Genomic DNA, 20,921 nt, shown 5'->3' with positions numbered 1-20,921 from the left:
ACTCTAAAGATAAAGATGCCAAATGGAACCAAAAGGCAATGCCACATAAGAACCATTTTGGTTCGGTTCCCTAAAGAATGTTTAAATGGGTGTTTGTAAATGAGATGTGAGTGTGAAGAGAATTCTCAAAGTTTGAGGAGCCTGCACACAATGTAAAGGTTCTATATCAAGTAAAGGTGTTTTATAGAAGTGCAATCAAGAACCAATTAGGAAGCCTAAGAGTGCACAAGGTAGGTGTTTCTGATAATATGGCCAACAAGTGTAGGTACAAGGAACCTAATGAACTGGCTACTCACTGTATCAAAATCCATACACCCCACACACAAAAGCACACACACACAGTCAGAGTAGCTGTTTAAAGCATGTTCTATATTGTTAATGTGAGGACACTGTGCCCTTTCTGCCTCCCTCCTCCTTCGCTTTGCTCTTTCTGGGTATGGCCTCCTGAAGGCGGCCCAGCTGTGGCCACAGCTCGCTCTCTCTCTCTCTCTCTCTCTCTCTCTCTCTCTCTCTCTCTCTCTCTCTCTCTCTCTCTCCCTCTCTCTCTCTCTCTCTCTCTCCGTCTCTCTTCTCTCTCCGTCTCTCTTCTCTCTTTCTCTCTTCCTCTCCACACTGATGAGAGATGACAGCGGTAGTTGGCCCTGATTCCTGAGTGTGCGAGGGCAAAGCGCACACAGGGGGAAAGAGAGAGAGAGAGAGAGAGAGAGAGAGAGAGAGAGAGAGAGATTTGATTTTTAACAGAGACTTTTATTCAGTCACTTCAAATCATAATTATAAACACTCCATACATAATGCGACGGCCCCCAAACAATATCAGCCCCAAGGACTGGCAAGGACTAACTCTCCCTCCACCACAGTGCAAAAAACATTATTATAACACCATTCAGAGTCAAACACTTCCAGGTTATTCATTGTTTTATAGAATTTAAACTCAAAAACAATCCTGGATTTCACCAGAGCAAGATACAAAGGCAAAACATCATAACCAGATCTGCTCTCCACTTTGTTTCTTCTTGAATTATATACAGTGAGCTTAGCCTGACCAACAGCAAAATTAAGCAGTTGCCATTTCGTTCTGTCTTTTCCGTTATAACCAGCCCCCAAAATAAAAACATGTGACGAAAAAATTCCCCACACTTCATGAACAGGAAACTCAGTGTATCAAAGAGCGGTTTAAGTCTCACACATTCTAAAAACAGTGAAAAACAGTCTCCCTAAAACCACAAAACACACATTTATCAACGACATGTGGGTTAATTACTGAGACGAGAGTTCACAGCTACAGCCCCGTGTAAAATTTTCCACTGGAGATCACCAGATCTCTTTGTTAGAGGGGGTTTATACAACACCCTCCAGACCGGTCGCTTGTCTATCCCCAGCCCAAGTTTTCCTCTCCACACTGTGTCTGTCCTCCCATTCAACACTGATTTATTAAACACCTTAACACAACACTTGTAGAGAATTTTACCCGGAGCTGTGCCCAAATTTATGTCTCGCAGTCCATTAAGATCCAATAATGGACCAGACGTGTCTTTAAAATCAGGAGTGAGGCCAATGCTTGGGAAAGAATCCCCTCCATTGGGTACTGCACTCCCACTTCAGTAACTCTGTAACAAAGACTAGTCTTCTTGGTCTAGCCGTTTCACCCACACGTCGAGAACAGTCCTAATTTGGCGAATGGACCTCTGGCCTAAAACAGAAGCAACGGCCCGGGCATCCCCCAGTCCAGGTCCAGCTGCATCCACCAAGTGCTGTAGTTTTACCATATTGGACGTACACAGAGTCTGAGTGAGACCAGGTACTTCACTCGCAACGTCCAAGTGTGACCCTTTCACCAGTGGCTCCTCCAGCAGCCAGAAAAGGGAGTTGCTTGGTTCCAGTCTTAAACAGTGCCCAAAACTTAAACAATCCTCGATAAAAAGGTGGTAATCCACTCAAGCGTAGTTGCTTACAGTCCATGAGGAACAAAGCAGTATTCAGTCCAAGGCCATCTGCTTTTCGCAGAATAATGCTGGCCACCTTCCTCCATGCCAAGTCCACTGAGCCAGTCAAAAACTTTTTGATAAACTGTACACGAAAAGTAGCCAGTCTGCTTGCCAGGTGGACCAGGCCCTGTCCACCTTCCTCTTTGGCCAGAAAAAGCACACCTTGAGGGACCCAGTGAAGGCGGTCCCAAAAGAAGTCCACCATGATGGCTTGCAAACGAGCAAGCAACCCAACAGGAGGATCCACACAAGACAGCCGATGCCAAAGAACTGAGGCTGTCAAATTATTTATTATCAGTACTCTTCCTCTGAATGACATTTGTGCATGAATCCATTTCCATCGTGCCAGTCTACCCTCCATTTTTTCCACCACACCGTCCCAGTTCTTTTGTCGTGTAGCCTCATCTCCAAGATAGACACCCAAGTATTTGATCCCACCCCTCTTCCAAATCATACCAGCCGGTAAACTGGGCAAACCACTTGCCCATTTCCCCACTGCAAAGGCCTCGCTCTTCTGCTAATTCACCCTAGCAGCTGAAATGTTCCCAAACTCACAAATAGCAGACACCAAGTTATCAATATCCATTTGCCCCTTTACCATAATCATTACATCATCTGCATAGGCTGAAATGCGATGTTGAACATCATACTGAGGTAAGACGAAGCCTTCAATTTTGGAGCGAAATCTATTCAGCAGTGGTTCAATGGCAAGGGAATACAGCATTCCAGACAAAGCGCAGCCCTGCCGTATGCCATGCTCAGCCTTAAAGGGAGCGCTCAAACCACCATTAATCTTCAGCACACTCTCAATGTCCTGGTACATTACCTTTACCATTGCAATAAAAGAGGGACTAAAACCAAAAGCCTCAAGAGTGTACCACAGATACTGATGCTTGACTCAGTCAAAAGCTTTCTCCTGATCTAATGAAATGAGGCCAGAGTCAACACCCAGAATATTGGAAACTTCCAATATATCCCTGACTAAACAACTATTATCAGTAATAGACCTGCCAGGTACACAGTAGGTCTGGTCTAAGTGGATGACATGCCCCATCACTTCTCTTAGCCTAATAGCCAGAACATTGGAGAACACCTTGAGATCAGTGCACAGGAGACTCACCGGTCTCCAGTTCTTAATGTCCTGCAGGTCTCCATTCTTTGGCAGTAGGGTGATCACAGCCCTCCTGCAACTCAGTGGCAGAGAACCCTCTGCCAAGGTCTCATTCCTCATTATCACTTGAACCGACTCAATAAACAGCCTGCGATCAGGAAAATAGTCTTCAACTACTACCCCTTTCATGTTTTTTGTTCTCTGAAGAAATGACTTTATTTTATCAAAGGTATATGCACTCCTTCAGCTCCGCTGACTTTTAACGTCTGAAAGATCGCTATCCGAACCTGTCACCAGGCTTAGCCCATTTCATTTTCCTTCATTTACCAAAGGGAGCTTTAAAAACAGTTTCCTCAGCTACAGCTTCTGCGTCCATACCCTCTTCTCCTACAACAGATCCCACGGCAGCAATGGCTGTTGCACCAACCCCGACATCAGCATTAGCATCAAGTTTATTCCTTTTAGGCTCTAAACATTCCTGTCCCACATCTGTCTTACTTCTGGTTCCAACAGCAGGTTCAGCTGGATGACTATAACGCGACAGTTCTGCTGTTATCAGTTCGTCTTTAATGAAAGGCGGGACATTAGACAGCGTTATTTGTCTCGCTGGGCGAATGGGAGGCGTTACAGGTGTAAACGTGCCCTGAAAAACAACGCCGTTCTGCACCATCGTGTTTACTTTCTCCACATCGTCTAAAAAGACCACTACAGCCCCGCTCATCCTGGATGCAGACACGATGCTGTTGTATCCAACAACTTCTCCCACAGCTAGGCTGCACTCCTCCACAGAGCAGTTCACATCAGGCGCTATTTTAATGCCGTGGCGGCGCGAAAGTTTTTCAAAACTTACTCGCCCCGGCTACCGGGGTTACACCCACTAAACTACCCTGACCTGTCCTCCGCTAAACACCGCTAACACAATCACAACAAACTCCAACACAGTTCATCAATGAAAAAGCCAAAAAAGATAGAAAGATAAAGAACTCACTCTCGCAGCAGCAACCGCTCTCACTCACACACGCTCCGTCACTCACCCACATCCGCTCAGAGAGAGAGAGAGAGAGAGAGAGAGAGAGAGAGAGAGAAAGATGGGGTGCAAGAGAGAGAAAGAGGTAAAGACAAAGAGAGGCAGGAGACAGAAATAGAGAAAATGAGTAGAAAGAAAGAAAGAAAGAAAGAAAGAAAGAAAGAAAGAAAGAAAGAAAGAAAGAAAAAAGGACAAGAAATCAAGAGAAAGAAGGAAAAAGAAAGGGAAAGGGAGGAAGAGTGAATGAGAGAGTGAGACAGAGAGAAAGAGGTAAAGAGATAAGGAGAAGCAGGAGACAGAAATAGAGAAATAAAGAAAAAAGAAAAGGTGAGAGAAAAACAGAAAATGAGGAGATATAAAAAAAAGATATAGCAGGCAAGAGGGAAAGAAAGAAAGAAAGAAAGAAAGAAAGAAAGAAGGAAAGAAATGACGAGAGAGAGAGAATGGCAGAAACAGAGAGGGCGAGTGAGAGAGAGTGCTGAGAGATACTGCTCTGGCCTTTCTCTTCAGTTACAGAATCAGCTGAATGTTACAGATACTGTGTGTGTGTGTGTGTGTGTGTGTGTGTGTGTGTGTGTGTGTGTGTGTTTGGGTAAATGACTCTGACATTCTTCATACACAAACTGCACACCCATCAGGCAGCACAGATACTCAACATACACAGGGCAGACAGGATGAAGGGACAGAGAGAGAGAGAGAACAAGAGAGAATGAGAGAGAGAACAGCAGTGTGTCCACTCCCAAACTCGATTATGGACCCATGATGGTCTGTGTAATTCATTCTGGTTCAGAGAGCTCCAGACAGGACAGGTCAGCATGTCCTATACACAGCCAACCTGCTCTCTGCTAAACGAGGTTACAGCACACTCATTACCAGCATGATCGGTGATCAGGTTGCTAACATTACCTGATAATATTACATGCCAACATGATAATATTACAGGCTAACATGGTAAGGGTAATAAGCAGTGATTAAATGGGGCAAAAATGTTCAAGGGGGGTTCTGGCTTAAACAACTGGGGTGAGGTTCAGTTATGAGCTGTGGCAATATTTTCTGTTTTAGCACAGAAAAAAGGGCATTTTCAGATATGTTCTTGTCATAAAGCTCTCAAATATATGGCTGGAATTAAAATATTGATAATCAACATCTTAAAAGGGCACTTTGTCATTTTTTCAAACTGCTGCATCTGTGCATAGGATTAATTAGCATGGACAACAATTAATTACCCTGTACTTACAAGAAAACAGAAAAAAAACAATGGAACTCAATAAGCAACTGCCTTATAACCTAAAAATTACTTAAAATGCAGTTGTTTCAGCCTCTGACTTCTATTATAGGTGCTTTTTTGAGCAGTGAGAAACCATCAGGGCATTGTTGACCTTTAGAGGAGGCCTAATCATTTAGATGAAGATAAAACATACATACATGTAATGTGTATTTAATATCATCATCATGTTTGTTGTATTTAAACCCTGCTAGTATTGTAGTAAGGGTTAAATACTTGAAACGCCCAGTGAGAAATTATCCAATCAGGATCTTTTCCTCTGTTATATCTATGTAGAAACAACCTGGCAAGCTCTCCTGTTGGTTAGGACACAAGAAGCTGAACTAAAGGCCTAATGTGTCACATTAACTACCAACACAATTAGGAACTGACTGTGGAGTCAATCATGTTTTGATTCTCAATGCGTGGGAGCAATTAAAAGTCACTCTAGGTCTAGATCACCGACTGTGAATACGAGTGGTAGCCAAGCCAATGCATTTGAGTCAGATGTTAAAAATGGAAAACAGTGTCTATGCCTCATATCGAAAGAGACAGTGGGAAACTGCAACATACAATGTAAAATAAATGCTAATATGTCTGTTACCAGTTTTAAATAGAATAAAACATAAAATCGGTTTAATCTAGATTAGCCAAAAATGTTTATGTGAATTGTCATTTTAGTGCTAACATACTACCAGAATCCCATAGACACACTAGCAGAAGTTAAGAATTTACGTTAACGCTAGTGGGTGGAGTGGCCTGTCTTGAGAGCAACAACTTGTTTGAGATATTACAATAGCAAGCAAATTACACTGCTACACTTTGTTATTCATGGAAAGTACTTTTTATTTTTTGTACTGGGATCCCAGTTAAATAAATTATTCAACCTAATTAGAAACTGTAACTAATTTTTTGCCAAAATATCTACACTTAAATTTGTTTTAAATGGTGTTTATTTTGTGTGCTTTGAAAGGTAACACTTGATATAATTGCGCTAATTGGGCTGACCATAGTGCTGCTCAGTAGCATCACCTTTTATAACGTCAATGTTAAGGAATGAATCTAAGCTCCATCCTGAATTGATTCATTCATCATCTAAACTGCTTATGCTCCTGGGTTGCGGGGGGTGCTGGAGCCTATCCCAGCCATCATTGGGTGGAAATAAATGTTAATATGTCTGTTACAAGTTTTAAATAAAACATAAAATGTGTTTAATCTAGATTGGCCAATAAATGTTCATGTAAATTGTCAGCTTAGTGCTAATATACTATTAGAATCCCATAGACACGCTGGCAGAAATCAGCATTAGTTTTCCTCGTTGTTGGCTGAGTTTTGACATCTAGGCCAAAATCTGAAGGCCTTTCTCTGCTAGTAATGGTTCACCACTGGTTTTGTGTGAGCAGTTTTCTGGTCTTTTATTTCAAAATTATAGTCTGTGATAACTGATAATGTGATACAGATGTGGAGGACAGAGATTAGGTTGATAAAACATTCCTTTTTAGTGATTACATAACAACACTAATCCAAAGGGGATGGAAAGGGGGGTGGCAGTTTTACAAGGGAGATGACATTTTCCACACTCCCCGCTTAAATCAAGCCCTGGTAATCAGAGCAGATTTATTTTAGAAAGACCTGCACTTTGTAGAGCATGGAGGGCCTGCAGTGGGAACTGCTTTGAATAGCCCAAGAGACAGACTATGAGCACATTAGAGACAGCAGTAATAGCTCCCATGTCATAGGAATTTACACTTCATTGTAGTTTCTTTACGCCAGAGAGTGGGAGAAGAAAGCCATGCCTAATCCCTGTGAATAAAGCAGACAGGTGCTTCCACTGCCACTTCACCACAGGAGGAGCACTGCCAGCCGGGTGTAGGGCTAAATAAGAGACTGCAGCATGAAAAAAAGGAGCAAAAAAAGGACGACTTTTTATGAAAACAAGGGCAGTGCTCGCCAAGCCCTATTAGCCTAAGGGGAAGCACCCTTCCGTACGCCGTGTAAATGTTGTGAATGTCCTGTGCTACACTGTTTTCATGCTAAAAGGATGTACCTTAATTAGTGTCTGTCGGAGGCGAAGGAGGTTAAGACTGTTGTAGATACAGCAGGAGATTTGTATGCAGGAGGACGCTTGTGTGTGTGCGCTTTCACGACAGGTGGGCGTGCGTGTCTGAGCACAGCTAGTCATTGTTTGTCACCATCATTCGTGACATTTTAATAGCTGCGGGCGTCATCACTTGCTTTCTCCTTGCTTTTATACATACAAGCACACTTTCTCGCACACAAACACACCCACTTGCTTTATCTTTCTCACTTTCAGCCTCACCTCCCCATCACTGAGAAAGTTTGAAAGACTGTCATTTCCACATAAACAAACAACATCACACAACTGTCTTTTTCCGAGTCCGCCCACATAAACGTTCTTTTCTTGCTACTGATGTGTGGTTGGATATGCTTTACAGACTAGTGTCAAAAACCCATTTAACCCAGTGGTGTAACTACTGCAGGGGACAGTCACACTCCCCCACTGGGGCCTATGGTGAAGGGGGGCCCACAGCATCCAAGTCCCAAAATCGTTACTAGGCCTATATCGATACCGACACATCTGCACACCCACAAAAAGATCTTAATATTTGAACATGATATATTTGTTTTGAATTTTCAAACCTTACATAGGCTGTCTAATCAAAACATTCACAGCAATGTTAGATGCCAGTGGGTGGAGTGGCATGCCTTGAGAGCAACAACTTGTTTGAGATATTACAATAGCAAGCAAACAAGCAAATTACGTTGCTACACTTTTTTTATTCATGGAAAGGAATTTTCCATGAACTATTCATTTCTTTGTACTGGGATCCTAGTGAAATAAATTATTCAACCTAATTAGACACTGTAACTCATTCTTTCCCAAAATATTCAACTTAAATTAATTTCAAATGGTGTGTATTTTGTTTGCTATAACACTACTGATAGAACTGGGCTAATTAGGCTAATCACAGTCCTGCTCAGTAGCATAGCCTTTTAAAATATAAATTCAATGCTAAGAAAGGAATCTAAGCTCCAATCTGAATTCATTCATTCATCATCTAAACCATTTATCCTCCTGGCCCAGCGGCCTTTGGGCGGAAGGCAGGACACACCTTGGACGGGTTGTCAGCCCAGCACACACAAGGACATACACACACTCACAACTAGGGGGAATTTAGTATCTCCAACTGACTGCATGTCTTTGTGAGGAAACCAGAGCACCCACACAGATACAGGTACAGCATTAAAACTCCACATAGAGGGGACCCTGTTCACCCGTCTGGGGAATCGAACCCAGGCTCTTCTTGCTGCATCATTCTGTAGTTGTCATCATGCCAACATAAGGTTTCTGGGTCTAACTGTTTTTTCTCCATGGGAAACATGAATGCCAATTTTGAAAAAAATCTCTGTGGTACGTTATGTAGAACATACTTTTTTTGTCTGAATGTCACTAGATCCTCTGATTTTCTACATAAGTAATTCTGAGATTAAGTAGTCAAAATATGAATGTTGTTATATATGCACGCTAACACTGCTACACACTGAACTGACATCATGAGACTGACAACCTCACTAAAATACCCCAGACAAACCAGCAGGCTTTGTCAGGGCTGGTATTTTACTTGCTTTGGCAGTAGATGCCTAAAGGTCAAGGAGGTGGTGTTACTGTATAATAGTGTTTATATTTAATAGAAGACCACGTATGCAATGTCATTTCAGTGCGCAGGAGTGTTAGCTTGCTTGTTGCATGTACGTGGCATTATATTTTGATTGCTAAACAATCTCGTAATTCAGAGAATCCAGCAATATTTGAAGGAAAAATGTACACAGAACAAAATATCAACAAAATATCAGGTTGGGGCATTTTGTTTAACACAAAGTGCAACAGCAGGGTTTTTTTCCCATAGCAGAAAAACACTCAGACAGGTACTGCCAATATGAGCATGACGTCGACTACAGAACGACACACAATTTCAGTGGTCTACAGAATTTTAATCGGAGTCCTGTGAAGCTTGTCCAACACAACAACAGTTGAAACAAAAAAGCATTTCTCCGCTGAGCAATGCCAAAATTAAATTTAAAGACAAAACTGTGGTGATGTAATACATTTCATACGGAAACACATTCGTACAACCCCCATCCCCCCATCTCTCTATTCAGCACCGTCCCTCTATTCTCACTAATCTGCGCTCTATCTAATCTCTCTCTCTTTTTGGCTCTTTTCAAAGGAGATCATCTCCACCAGACACTCACAATGTGCTTTCATTCTTTACTTAATGTTCACCCCATCCTCCACTCCTCCTCAAACCACACCCTTTCCCTTTGGCCTGGGGTCATTCAATTGCATGATTACCTTATCAAGCTCATTAGTATTGTCTCTCCCATCCGTCCGTTTATCTCCCACCCTCTTTCTCTCTTTCGCTGGGTGTTATTGATATAATTCAATTACACAGTGTTTTCCCAAATATATCGGAGTATCACAGCATGAGATGATATTTAAGTCAGCATTAATAAAAGTTAATGAACCCATGCTTTGTGAATAGTGGCTTGTTGACTGGCAGATTGGATGGTTATGTTCCGTGCAGCGTTTCCTAAAGAACCACCCAGTTCACACAGCGCCTATGTGAAGCTGCAAAAACAGCCCATTTTCAATTCATCGTTTTTGAGATGTCGGAAAAACCAGCTTATTTACATCTATTTACATATTCAGTCTGCAGCAATTTAACCCGCCCATATATGCTAAAGTTATAAGGAGTATTTCAGACTGAACTGCTTTTTGAACATAAGGCAGCCAATCAGAGTTCATTTACATACAGGTTTTGAAGCCACAGAAACATAAACAGCCCATTTCATTCTAAGAGATAAAGAGAGGATGTCATGAAAAAAATTATCACTAGTTTTGGTACGTAAAACCACACCAGTGTTCAGGGACGGGGAAGCAGGGGTGCTGAGGAGGCTGCAGCACCCCCTGATTTCAGGATTGCAACTGTTAAAAATAACACTAATAAAATGTTCTGAACACTCCAATAATGTAAGCATAGTAAAGACTCATGTGCGCTTGTTTTAGAGTGGAGAAGCCATGCACTGTTTACATGAACACCATATTTTCATTACAGTGGGCCAACAACTGCTGGCCGCTTTGGGTCGTGTGTCTCTAAAATATATGCAGGTCAGAGTGCAAAGAGAAAAAGTCTTTGTGCAGAGATAGCTGTGTGCCCCAAAGCGAGCTAAAATTGGGCCTCATAACACCAACAATTATTAAGAAGAAATTTCTTCTTAAAACCCACTTGCGCAGTTTTTACGAAGCTTCTGGCATTCACTAATGCTTTCTTATTTGGGATTTGCTCTTAGATAAGAACAGAACCTTCACACGCTCAAGAGCACAAAAGTGAACAATTCTGCGGTTTAAGAATGCGTCATAAATCTGACGTAGACTTTTTCTTAGAATCTTTCTCAAGAACAAATTCAAGAAAAAAAACACTGGAAGATATTGGAGAATGAGGCCATTGTTTTAAAACCAAAAAAATCATCTAACGTAATAATGATGTTTTTTATGAACCGTTTTATCTCCCGATCGGTGCGCTTTCCAGAGTTATATCTCACCGTCAGACTGTGGGCATTACAAAATCAGTTATGGCGCCACATATCAACAGTCTGCTTGGTTGCCGCTCAGTTCATAAAGTTTGTCCAGAACAAAAGAGCAGAGTAATGATGTGCGTCTCCGGTTTTCTGTGTCAGTTAGATGTTTATATTGTTGTTTTTCATTATAGCACTAAATGCCATGTTCTGTTTGATGTACATTAGAAAAAAAATCTAATGAAAAAAAGGCATCATTTTTGTATGATGGCATCAATCGCCAATATTATGAATCATGCTTAATATGACCGGGGACAAACACTAACAAGGTCAATTTTGACTTCAGGTTCTCTTCAAAGAATGTCTTACAAATCTGACATAGCTTATTTTGATTGGACAGCTTTGTTCTGCTGTTCATTTCTACCAGCATTTCAAAAGATGTATTGCTATTTTATAGAACAGAATGTTTCTGGGAATGCTCAATACCTATCAATGAAGCTAAAATAAAGCAATCATTATTATTGTGTGACCCCAGTACCTGTAGACCGGCACAGACTATACATAACCCTGCACTACTCAAGCTGTCTTCATAATTTATTCCAGCGCATCCTCGTTTTTGCCGCTAGTCCAAGCTTTTACGTAACTCCCTCTCCTCTTGTCTATGCCCTTTCATCTTTCGCAGCTTGCCACAGTCCGTGCGTGTGTAAGAGAGAGAGTGAGAGACTGTCTCTCAAGTTTGTTGTTGTTTATCTGCTGCTTTTTTCCCTGAAGTGTGTGCAGAAGTGAAGCCGAAGCTGTTTTTTTCGTCAAGCCAGGCAGCAAGCCCTGCGGAGCCGCCAGCCTGCCAGCGCAGAAACACACATTATTATTATTATAGCTGGAAAATCCATCCGGCCAATACACACACACAACTGCTGAAGGGTTTGATTCAGCCTACATGCAGTACTGTACACTTTGAAGGAATGGTTTGGCAACAAAATACATGATTTTCCACTTGCCAAGACATGTTTGGTGTCCACATAATGCTTCTGTTGTTTGGTACTGGAGCTACGAGGCTCCAGTGTAAAGCAACAAACACTAGAAGTCACTAGTCACCCAAATCTTTTCTGTAAAAACATCCCCAAAACGTCTCTAAACCTGCACAAACCACTTCCATGTCTTCAATAAGGTTACGCAGGACACTATATGACCTACTGTGAACTCTATATATGAACAAAGATTCACCATGTAGCTGAACGCTGTGGGCAGCCACTTTAGACAGCTTTTGTTCATTTTTATAGGTCACAGCAGGGATGTACTGATGCCACTTTTCCCCTTCCAACCCTGATACTGTTACCGGATCCTTAAGTATCAGCTGATACAGAGTACTGATGCTAACTCTATCTAAACTAACTAACTTGTAAGCCTCGTATTTATACAATTCCACTTAAACGTCCAGGGAAAATCTGTCTTCTGCGTCACCAATATATTCACATGCATATATGTTGGTATTATACACACATATATTGTACATATGTGTGTATATTTCTTTGTATACATATATATGTAAAAAAAATATACTTTTGTTTACTTATTATATTAGTATTAAGAATCCTATTTATCAACTGAAGTACATATTCAACATATTTTTACTGTGCAAAACTTTTACTGTGAAACAGAACTGAACACTAGCTATATAGACAAACCTATGGTGTATACATGTAAGCAGCTTCTCTGGCTCATCATAAATGTTGCTGAATGTTGTTTCACATTGGAATTTGTCATCTAATTTGTCTCATACAGACATCCTGTACAACTGCGCTTACATATCCGATTGTCAGACACTGCTGGAGTTTTTTAAAGGACCAGGGTAGGCTGGTAGGTTTTCTAACCTACCAGGGTAACTTTATAGGAGAAGGAAAAAACAATGTAATGGAAGTTAATGTAACTAAATTTTTTTCTGATTAACTTTGGACCATTTCTGTTGGTCCATTAATCATGAATGTTTTACACAATGCAAAGGGTAACTTTGGGGAAAGGGAAAAAAAAACAATAAAAATGGAGATACTAGGTTTTGCACAGAAATAACCAGGGTAATCAGCTAAACCAACACCAGACGAGCATAAACCAGCATAAACTAGTTCAAACCAGCATAGAATTTAGCTGTTTTTTTCCAGCAGGGATTCCTTTAAAATATAGCAAATAACGAGTACAAAGCCAAATAACTGGGGTAATCAAGCACACAAACACATATGCTAATGTACACATGAAAAAACACTTGCAAACATGAAGATGGATGCACAAGCCTTGGAGGAAGTGTGAAAAAGTGGCCCTGAACTCCTGCTTCTAATAAATCTGACAAATCTGCAGTTGCTAGCATTGCTAAGAGCTAGGGCAAGAGGGAAATAAGACGGTTGTGAATAATTTAGCATTACATAAACATCACAGATTTTTCCAGCAATGAAGAACTGGCATCACTGGTTGCTGCACAGTCAGTAGGCCGGGCAGGGCAGCTGCACAGGACCAGAAGTGGGTGGTGTGGGATACATACAGATAGATTTTGATCTCTTGAACACAAACACTGCGCCAAGACTACAATTAATGCATAATTGATTCAAATGTATTCAACCAGCTCTTTAGAAAACTGACATCTGAAGTGTGTGAATCACTCCCTCTCTCCATCAGCAGCAGCATTCTGATTCCCCTCCAGTCTCCACGCACTAGTAAAGGGCTACGAGAGAGGCATGTTGGAACACTTCTCTTCGTTCTGACTGGCCCGTGAGCCCCTGGGCCCTGCAGCCAGGCTCTCAGCAGTAGGTGGGCTGCGGTGGAAAAATGGTAAGGCACAGTAGGTGAGATTAAATTAGCTGAGTGTATAGGGATTACAGTCGCTAGCGTGCTGATCCCCTCCCACACTCGCCCTAATCCAGCCGTAATGAATATATCACGTCTGACAGCGCTCGGGCCTGCGGTACCACACACGCACGCACGTATTTCTGCACCACACACATATAGTCACCTACCAGTCCCACCAGCACTCACAGCATCCTGCCAGTCCCACAGCGCTCTTGAGCTCTTAGTACTGCACACGCTCTCTGCAGCCACTGTGGGGGGTCCACAGGCATGGAACATATCCAAAGCTATGTGGGCACACAAACAGATTCAGTCTGGGAATAAAAGTAGGAGCCATGTTTTTCCCGCTTACTCAGATCATGAAAGCGTTCTTACATCAAAGTGTGACATAATCTTACTAAAGGAACAGTTCAATCAAAAACAAGCTCAGGCTAATGCAAAAAAAAACAAAAAAAAACAAACAATAAGCTTAAGCAGTGTTACTAAAAGAACAGTTCAGTAAAAAAAGCCTATGGCACTAATGATCAATGAAAACAAACAGCCACCAAATAGCATAATGCAAATGATATGATGCTAATTGGAGGTTAACTTACACTTATTATTAGCCACGTTAGCATGTTTGGGTAATAACATATAGCATTTACTAGTTGGGAACATATAGTTGTAGTATAAGAAGAGACTGCATTGTAGGAGGGGAGTAAACTCTGAGAACGTAGGCTGGAGGTCATCACTGAGGATCATGGAGGAGGTGTGTGGAGGTCATAAAAAGTTAATGGGAAATGGAGGGCAGATATGGAAGTTTATAGAACGTTACACTGGAATGAGGAGGAGCTTCAGGCATGGTCCTCCTCTCAAACTCTTTAGTTGTTTCACAGTGCCATTATGATCTTATTACCTAAAGGAACAGTTCAGTCAAAAAAGTTAATGTTGCTAGCAATACATGATAAAAAGAGCCAACAATTAGCATTATGCAAATTGGATTATGTTAATTGGATTATTAATCAAAAAAATAGTTAATAATGGTTAGATAATGTAGCTAGCAACAATGATGTAAACAGCCACCAATTAGCATTAAGGAAATTGGTGATTACTAGGTTCCGCTCACTGTTGGCCACATTACCATGTCTGGTTAACATTATATGACATGTAATCACTTTAATTAAAAGAAACCTTTCAGTCAAGAAAGCTAATGTTGCTAGCATCAAATGAAAATTAACAGCCACCAATTAGTAATATGCAAACGGTGGCTACTATTTTCCACTCACTGTTAGCCACATTAGTAATACACGACATACAATGTCACTATTTATTACTACAGAGAACAGTTAAAAAAAGCTAATGTTGACAGCACTAATGAAAATGAACCATCTAACAATCCACCTTACACAAATAATATTATGCTAAATAGCTTCTGGCCTCAACTCACAGTTAGCCACATTAGCTTGTCTGGTTAATAATATATGACATACAATCTTATTACTTAACAAAAATAGTCCAGTCAAGATGTTGCTCGCAAAAAATGTTTCCAGCAATCAGCATTAGCAGATGACATTATGTTAATTGGTGGCTACTAGTTTCAACTCATTGTTAGACACATTAGCATGTTCAGCCTATTCCTTTGAAATAAGTAAATAAGTTGGTAAGCAGCATTCCCATTGGTGCTTAGCTTTATCACAGTCCCAGCATTTATTTACACTCCATGTATTTTGCCATCTAGAATATTCTGTCCAACTCTCTGCCCCCACTTCCAGTTAGCCCGCGTACTCGTGCTTGCTCACTCAGAATGTTTCACGTGACATCTATTAAATTTCACATATTCATCCACCATAAAATGTACTGCACAAAAGATTCTCTATTCCACTTGGCAGCAGGATAGTGTAGCAGCGTGTATGACATGCGGAGGGTGTTTTATCATTGCAGAAACTTTAATCTATTCAGGAAATCTGTAAAATAGCGCAGTTCTTGGGGAACTTCTCTCACACATGACAAAGCCGCCTCACAATAGACCACACAGCACATGACGCTGTCTGCGGTCATCACTGAGGATTCTGGGACAGAGCAGGGATTCAGGCTAAGTTTAGTCTTTCATTTAGCCAATAATGCTCCTTTTAGAGGAGATGAGTGATAAGAGGGTAGGAAAGACAAGGATGATTCACTGTCCCCTCACAAAACAAAGGCATCATTTAATTTCATCCAACCGAGGGAGGAAATGGGAGTCGTAGAGGATGACCAGAACTGGGGTCAGACACAAGAGTTTTCTTCTTCTGCGCATCTCTAATCTGTGTCCTTCATTTGTTGCTTCTTGCCGTTAGTTGCACCTGTTTCCTTCACAGCTGAGAGAACATTTTAAACACTCTGGCCCATATAGTTGTTATCATGTCGAGGGCATGGTGCTCCAACATCTTAGCATCTCAGCACTTTTCAGACAGACACAAAAATAAAAAGTGAAAAGTCAGCTCAGCTGGGCATTCGCTCCATGAAAATGTGCCTTGGGCCTGAGAGTTATAGCAGCGTTTAGAAAACAGCAACGTTTTGATTTGTTGCCAAATTATTCCTGCTTTTTAAAGATTGAATTTGGGGGGCCAGTGACAGATTTAAAACAATTTGTCAATCCAATTAACTTCATCAGCATACTTGAGGCTGCCGATGTTACAGACACACTTGAAAGATTGGTTTCATTTTTATAGTCTTTGTCTGTGGGCTTAAGAGAATTGCGATTCAGTCTCAAGAATCCATTACTTTGATTATGGTGTGTAGAAAGCCTGACAATGCCTGATGAGATGTTGAAAAAGCATACTTCTTATTTAAGTGAGGAAAAGACAGCATTAAGAAGAAAGGAAAGCGTTGAGAGCTCGACAGATGCTCGCTACTTAAGCTAATGTGTCTGCATTAAGACTGACATTTAGTGTGGGGTTACAAATCAAATCACTTCATCACCCTCTCTTCTCCACAGTCTCCTTGGCGTCTCCTTACTCTGTTCTTTACTTTTTGTAAAGACTTTTCTCTGGTTTTTAAGCCGTCAGTCCCCTTCTTGACTCATGCTCGCTTCAGGAGGCTTCTATATGAGCTAACAGAAAAAGCGCAGTCTGCTACAGAGGCCTTTTCACCTGTTAGCATCACTCTACCAGGTCTGGCCCTCTAGGTCACTGCTGTCTCAGACAGCCTTTGCTATTTACATCAGACTAATGCCTTCCCTTCTTCACTCGTTCAATACCTGCGGCCCTGTCTGCATGCTACTGTCACCCTACTCCTAACAGTGAAATTCAAACCACTGCCTCTGTAGCCATTACAAATCTGTACGGCTAACGCCCCCAAGACTTGGTGCAAAGCAGTGCTCTGTCTGTGTAGCAGCACCAGTTCAGTGAAGGACATAACTTTCAACACAAACATCTAATTTAAAGGAATGCTACAGCATCGTTCAACTTAATCTCTATCTACAAAACTGTAGACTTGAAACACATTTATCTTACACACTCCACCAACAAATACACTCTCTCATAGCAACTGTTACCAGATTGGACAAGCTTTGCAGAACATTCTCTACACAATGAGCTTCCAGATTAAAATTCTACGCTACAGAGCTGAACTACTGTATTGTAGCGAATAAAAACATGGCAGATTGAAAACTACAATGAATTTGCCACCATGCCAAGGTTAGCTGGATTACATTTGACCCATGCTAACAGTGTGATCTTTCATATGCATGCAAAATAAATATCATTTGACATTAATAACTGTATGTATTTTGACATAAATTGAGTTAAAAGGGATTTTTTCCCCAGCATTCTGTAAAGCTTGTCCAGCTTTGGAGCAATTCCCATATCTGTGGGTGGAGCAGATAGAAGTAACTGCCCAATATCCACAAATAAATATGTGATTTAAGTGCAGAAGGAGAGGCTCTTTTTGTAGGCCCCCTAGTGGCCCTTCAGCTGGAGGAATAGAAATTGAGTCAGATATTTTAATATATGTATAAATACTTATAACTCTCTTATCCAATTAACTAGGACACTGTTGGCTCTCTGTGTGTGAAAAGTTGTGGCTCTGCTTTAAACCCCAGTAAGCAATGAGGGGTAAGAACTGTGCTGAGATAAAACAATCAGCTCAACTGCAGCTTTGTAGACATTAAAAATTGTGTAAAACTTCCACAATTAAAAACAAAATTTTAACACAATAAAAACACTTTCATAAATATTGACATGCTTGCTCACTGACAAAGCTTCCATCAATGTTACTGAAGAAAAGAACTGTATAATTCGACCAAAGGATCTATAAAACAGAGAGAAAATGCATTTTATGGGAACTGTTAAAAACGAACTTCCAGTTTAAATTTCTACACTACAGAGCCAGATTATGTTATTGTAGCAAATAAATCCATGGCAGGTTGTAAGCTACAGTGAATTTGTCACCATGCTAACGTTACCATGCTGGATTACATTTGATCTATGCTAACAGTGTGACCTTTTATGTGCATCCAAAGTAAATACCATTTGACATTAGAAACCCACTGCAAATGTATGTATTTTCTGTTCTTTTTTGATGTTAAAAAGGGTTAAACACTGCAGCGAAATTCATAGAAAAATCAGCCATAAGCTATAGATGCAGATGCAGTTGAGCATTCCTTTAATACAAGCAGCATTAAAAAGATTTAACCCAATAATGTGGTGTAATGAAATAATTTGTATGTTCTTGTGGCCTGACAGAAAACGTGTTAAAAACAGTGATAACATACAAAGCGTGTTGTTAATTAACACATCATTTTTAGAGTGAAAGCTGGCCAGTCTTTTATCTGTGCATGGATAATTTAAGAAGGATGCTGGGAGGGATTATTTCCCCCAGTGTGTGTGCTGGGGGAGCAGAATCCAACAGAGCTGAGGCCCTCTGGCAATAACAGGTGGCTGCTATGGAAGCCTGTGCGCCACACCACTTTTCCCTCGAGTTTCTCTGTAACTGGCATATTCAGAGCAGATGCTTCACTGAAAGCGCCGTTTCTTCACCAACCTCACGCCACTCCTGCATGCTGATACGATGAGGGCTGGTAGCAGGGGAGCATGTCAAATGTCTGCCTCCTGCACTTGTTCTGGGAGGCAGATGCTAAATGTTTTCCTCTCTTTTTTTTTCATCCTCCCTATACTTCAACAGCACCACTCCCACTGCTGACGTCCCATCCCCCTCTGACCTTGCACCCGTTCGCTGTCTCACTTAGACGATATATTTAAGTGCACATATATTACCAGCCTGACGAAAAGCTTCGCCTGTCAAATGTGACCCCACCCAGCCTCTTTTTCTTCCTTTCATCCCTCCTAAATCTCTTCAGCCTGTCCGTCTATCGTCTAGCATACAGCTCAATTAAAGTCTGCTGGAAGATCATATTTTGCCTCACAGGGAGCCAGTGTTTTCACATCACAGCTGGAGACAGGGAAGAATTCTGACATTAAAGCAACACTCCAGTATTTGTACATCGAACATCTATCTGTTGCATCTGTAGCATGTTGATTACCAGGGGCAATCGTTTCGACATGTTTCCCTGTTTTTACAAAGGAACTGAAAATTTGTTCTCTCAAAAACAAACTTATAATAGAAGCCAGTGGGCAGAAGCTTTGAGTCAACATATTTTCTGCTCTTTTTGAAGTGCGGGGTAATGACTTAAAAAAAAATATGGTCCATGGTAACTGACGTTACAGATGCAAGAGATAGAGAGAGCAAGACAGTGGAAAAAGACAGCATTCGTTGTATGGTGGAATGCAACATAGTACAAGTTACTTAGACCTACAAAGCCATGCATTCTCCATGATCAGCCTTATTGATTATCCTTGGGATGATGTGCTAAGGAGGGACATGTATCACTGTCAAACACCTTTTATGGATTGTCGATTCTCATCTAGGACAGCGACAGGCACCTCTGCAAATTTCTTCACTCATAGTAGCTGTGCAAATGAGAAAAGAGGGCTGAATGTCTGTGCTATAAAGTAGCAGCAGGGCAGGCAGTAGCCTTAACCTTTGTTAATAGAGCTGATCATTTGCAACCTGAGCGCTGTGGACGAGACCCGCCCTGAATCACGCATGCTGGCACTCGGCCAGGTAAGTGGCCCTGTGTTTAACAGCCACTGAAAATAAATGCAGGCCCCACCCGAGTCTCTCCATCTCTCTCTCTCTCTTTTTCTCTCTCTCTCCCCCATAGCCCCCTCTGCCCCATTAAACCGCAGTTAGTTTTTCACTGTTTGCTTTACTGCACACACCCCAGACCTGCACGGCGGCTGCGGCAAAAAAGGCTCTGGTCAATAAAAGCCCTATATTGTCCAGGATGCCACAATAATTATCAGTGGATAACAATTAGCAAGGGAGCATGGGGGAAGGGGGGATGGACAGATGGATGGACAGAGACACAGAGAAAGAAAATAAGTGGCCACTTAAAACAAAAGGGCATTATAGCCCAGTTTCCCATACATAGATTAAGCCTAAGCTTAGTTTAAATGAGATATTCAGTGGTGGTAGAACCACTGACATTGCAGTTAGGCCCATTAATCAGCCCTATGTGAGAAAACGCATATCTCAGATAAGAAGACAGATATACAGATGAAACTAGCTGTAGTTCAATACGACTCAAAGCACTTAGCAGTGTGATAATGCCATGCTTAATCAGCTCCAACAAACGAGCAAAACGGTTCAGCCCCCGCCTCAGCGATCAGCGCCACTGCCGAGATAATATCATCAAACACTTTGTGGTATCAAGATGTCAGTATGAGGAACAGACACAGTCACCTAGCTCTACAGCTGGAATGTGCAAGGCTGGAGGCTAGACTATTGCATTAATGATAAAAAGGAAAAGACCCTGTTGCATGCCTGCTCAGCTAAATCCTCCTGGAATGCATTTCTGCTCACAAGAAATGGCGAACTTGAAGATTTGGGATGGCAAAACTTCACTCTGAGCAGGATGACATGGAAAAACATTACGCTTAATCCCATGGGAAGTCTTACTTATTCATATGAGATGTAAATTCATCTTAGAAATTTGCCTTGGAAATGTGACCTGCCGGTTCCATTCCTTTTCTGACCTACATTCACCTACACGCGAAGCCAATAAGTGCTTAAATAAATTTAACAGTG

The 20,921-nt window shown here is 41.4% G+C and overlaps 1 protein-coding gene across 5 annotated transcripts in view; it reads right to left on the bottom strand.

Moving 5' to 3' along the window:
* l1cama (L1 cell adhesion molecule, paralog a) overlaps positions 1–20,921 on the bottom strand; it is an 87,971-nt gene that overhangs the window by 66,706 nt on the left and 344 nt on the right. The window contains exon 1 of one of the 5 annotated variants that reach the window (XM_036592334.1): positions 4,085–4,132. The exons of the other annotated variants lie outside the window; for them this stretch is intronic. The gene's annotated coding sequence lies outside the window, so the exon portion shown is untranslated. Of the gene's footprint in view, positions 1–4,084; positions 4,133–20,921 lie in introns of those variants that run through there. 5 annotated transcript variants of the gene reach the window in all.

This window comes from Colossoma macropomum, unplaced genomic scaffold, assembly GCF_904425465.1.
Source record: "Colossoma macropomum unplaced genomic scaffold, Colossoma_macropomum, whole genome shotgun sequence".
NCBI lineage: Eukaryota > Metazoa > Chordata > Actinopteri > Characiformes > Serrasalmidae > Colossoma > Colossoma macropomum.
This window is presented reverse-complemented; position numbering and strand designations above follow the sequence as displayed.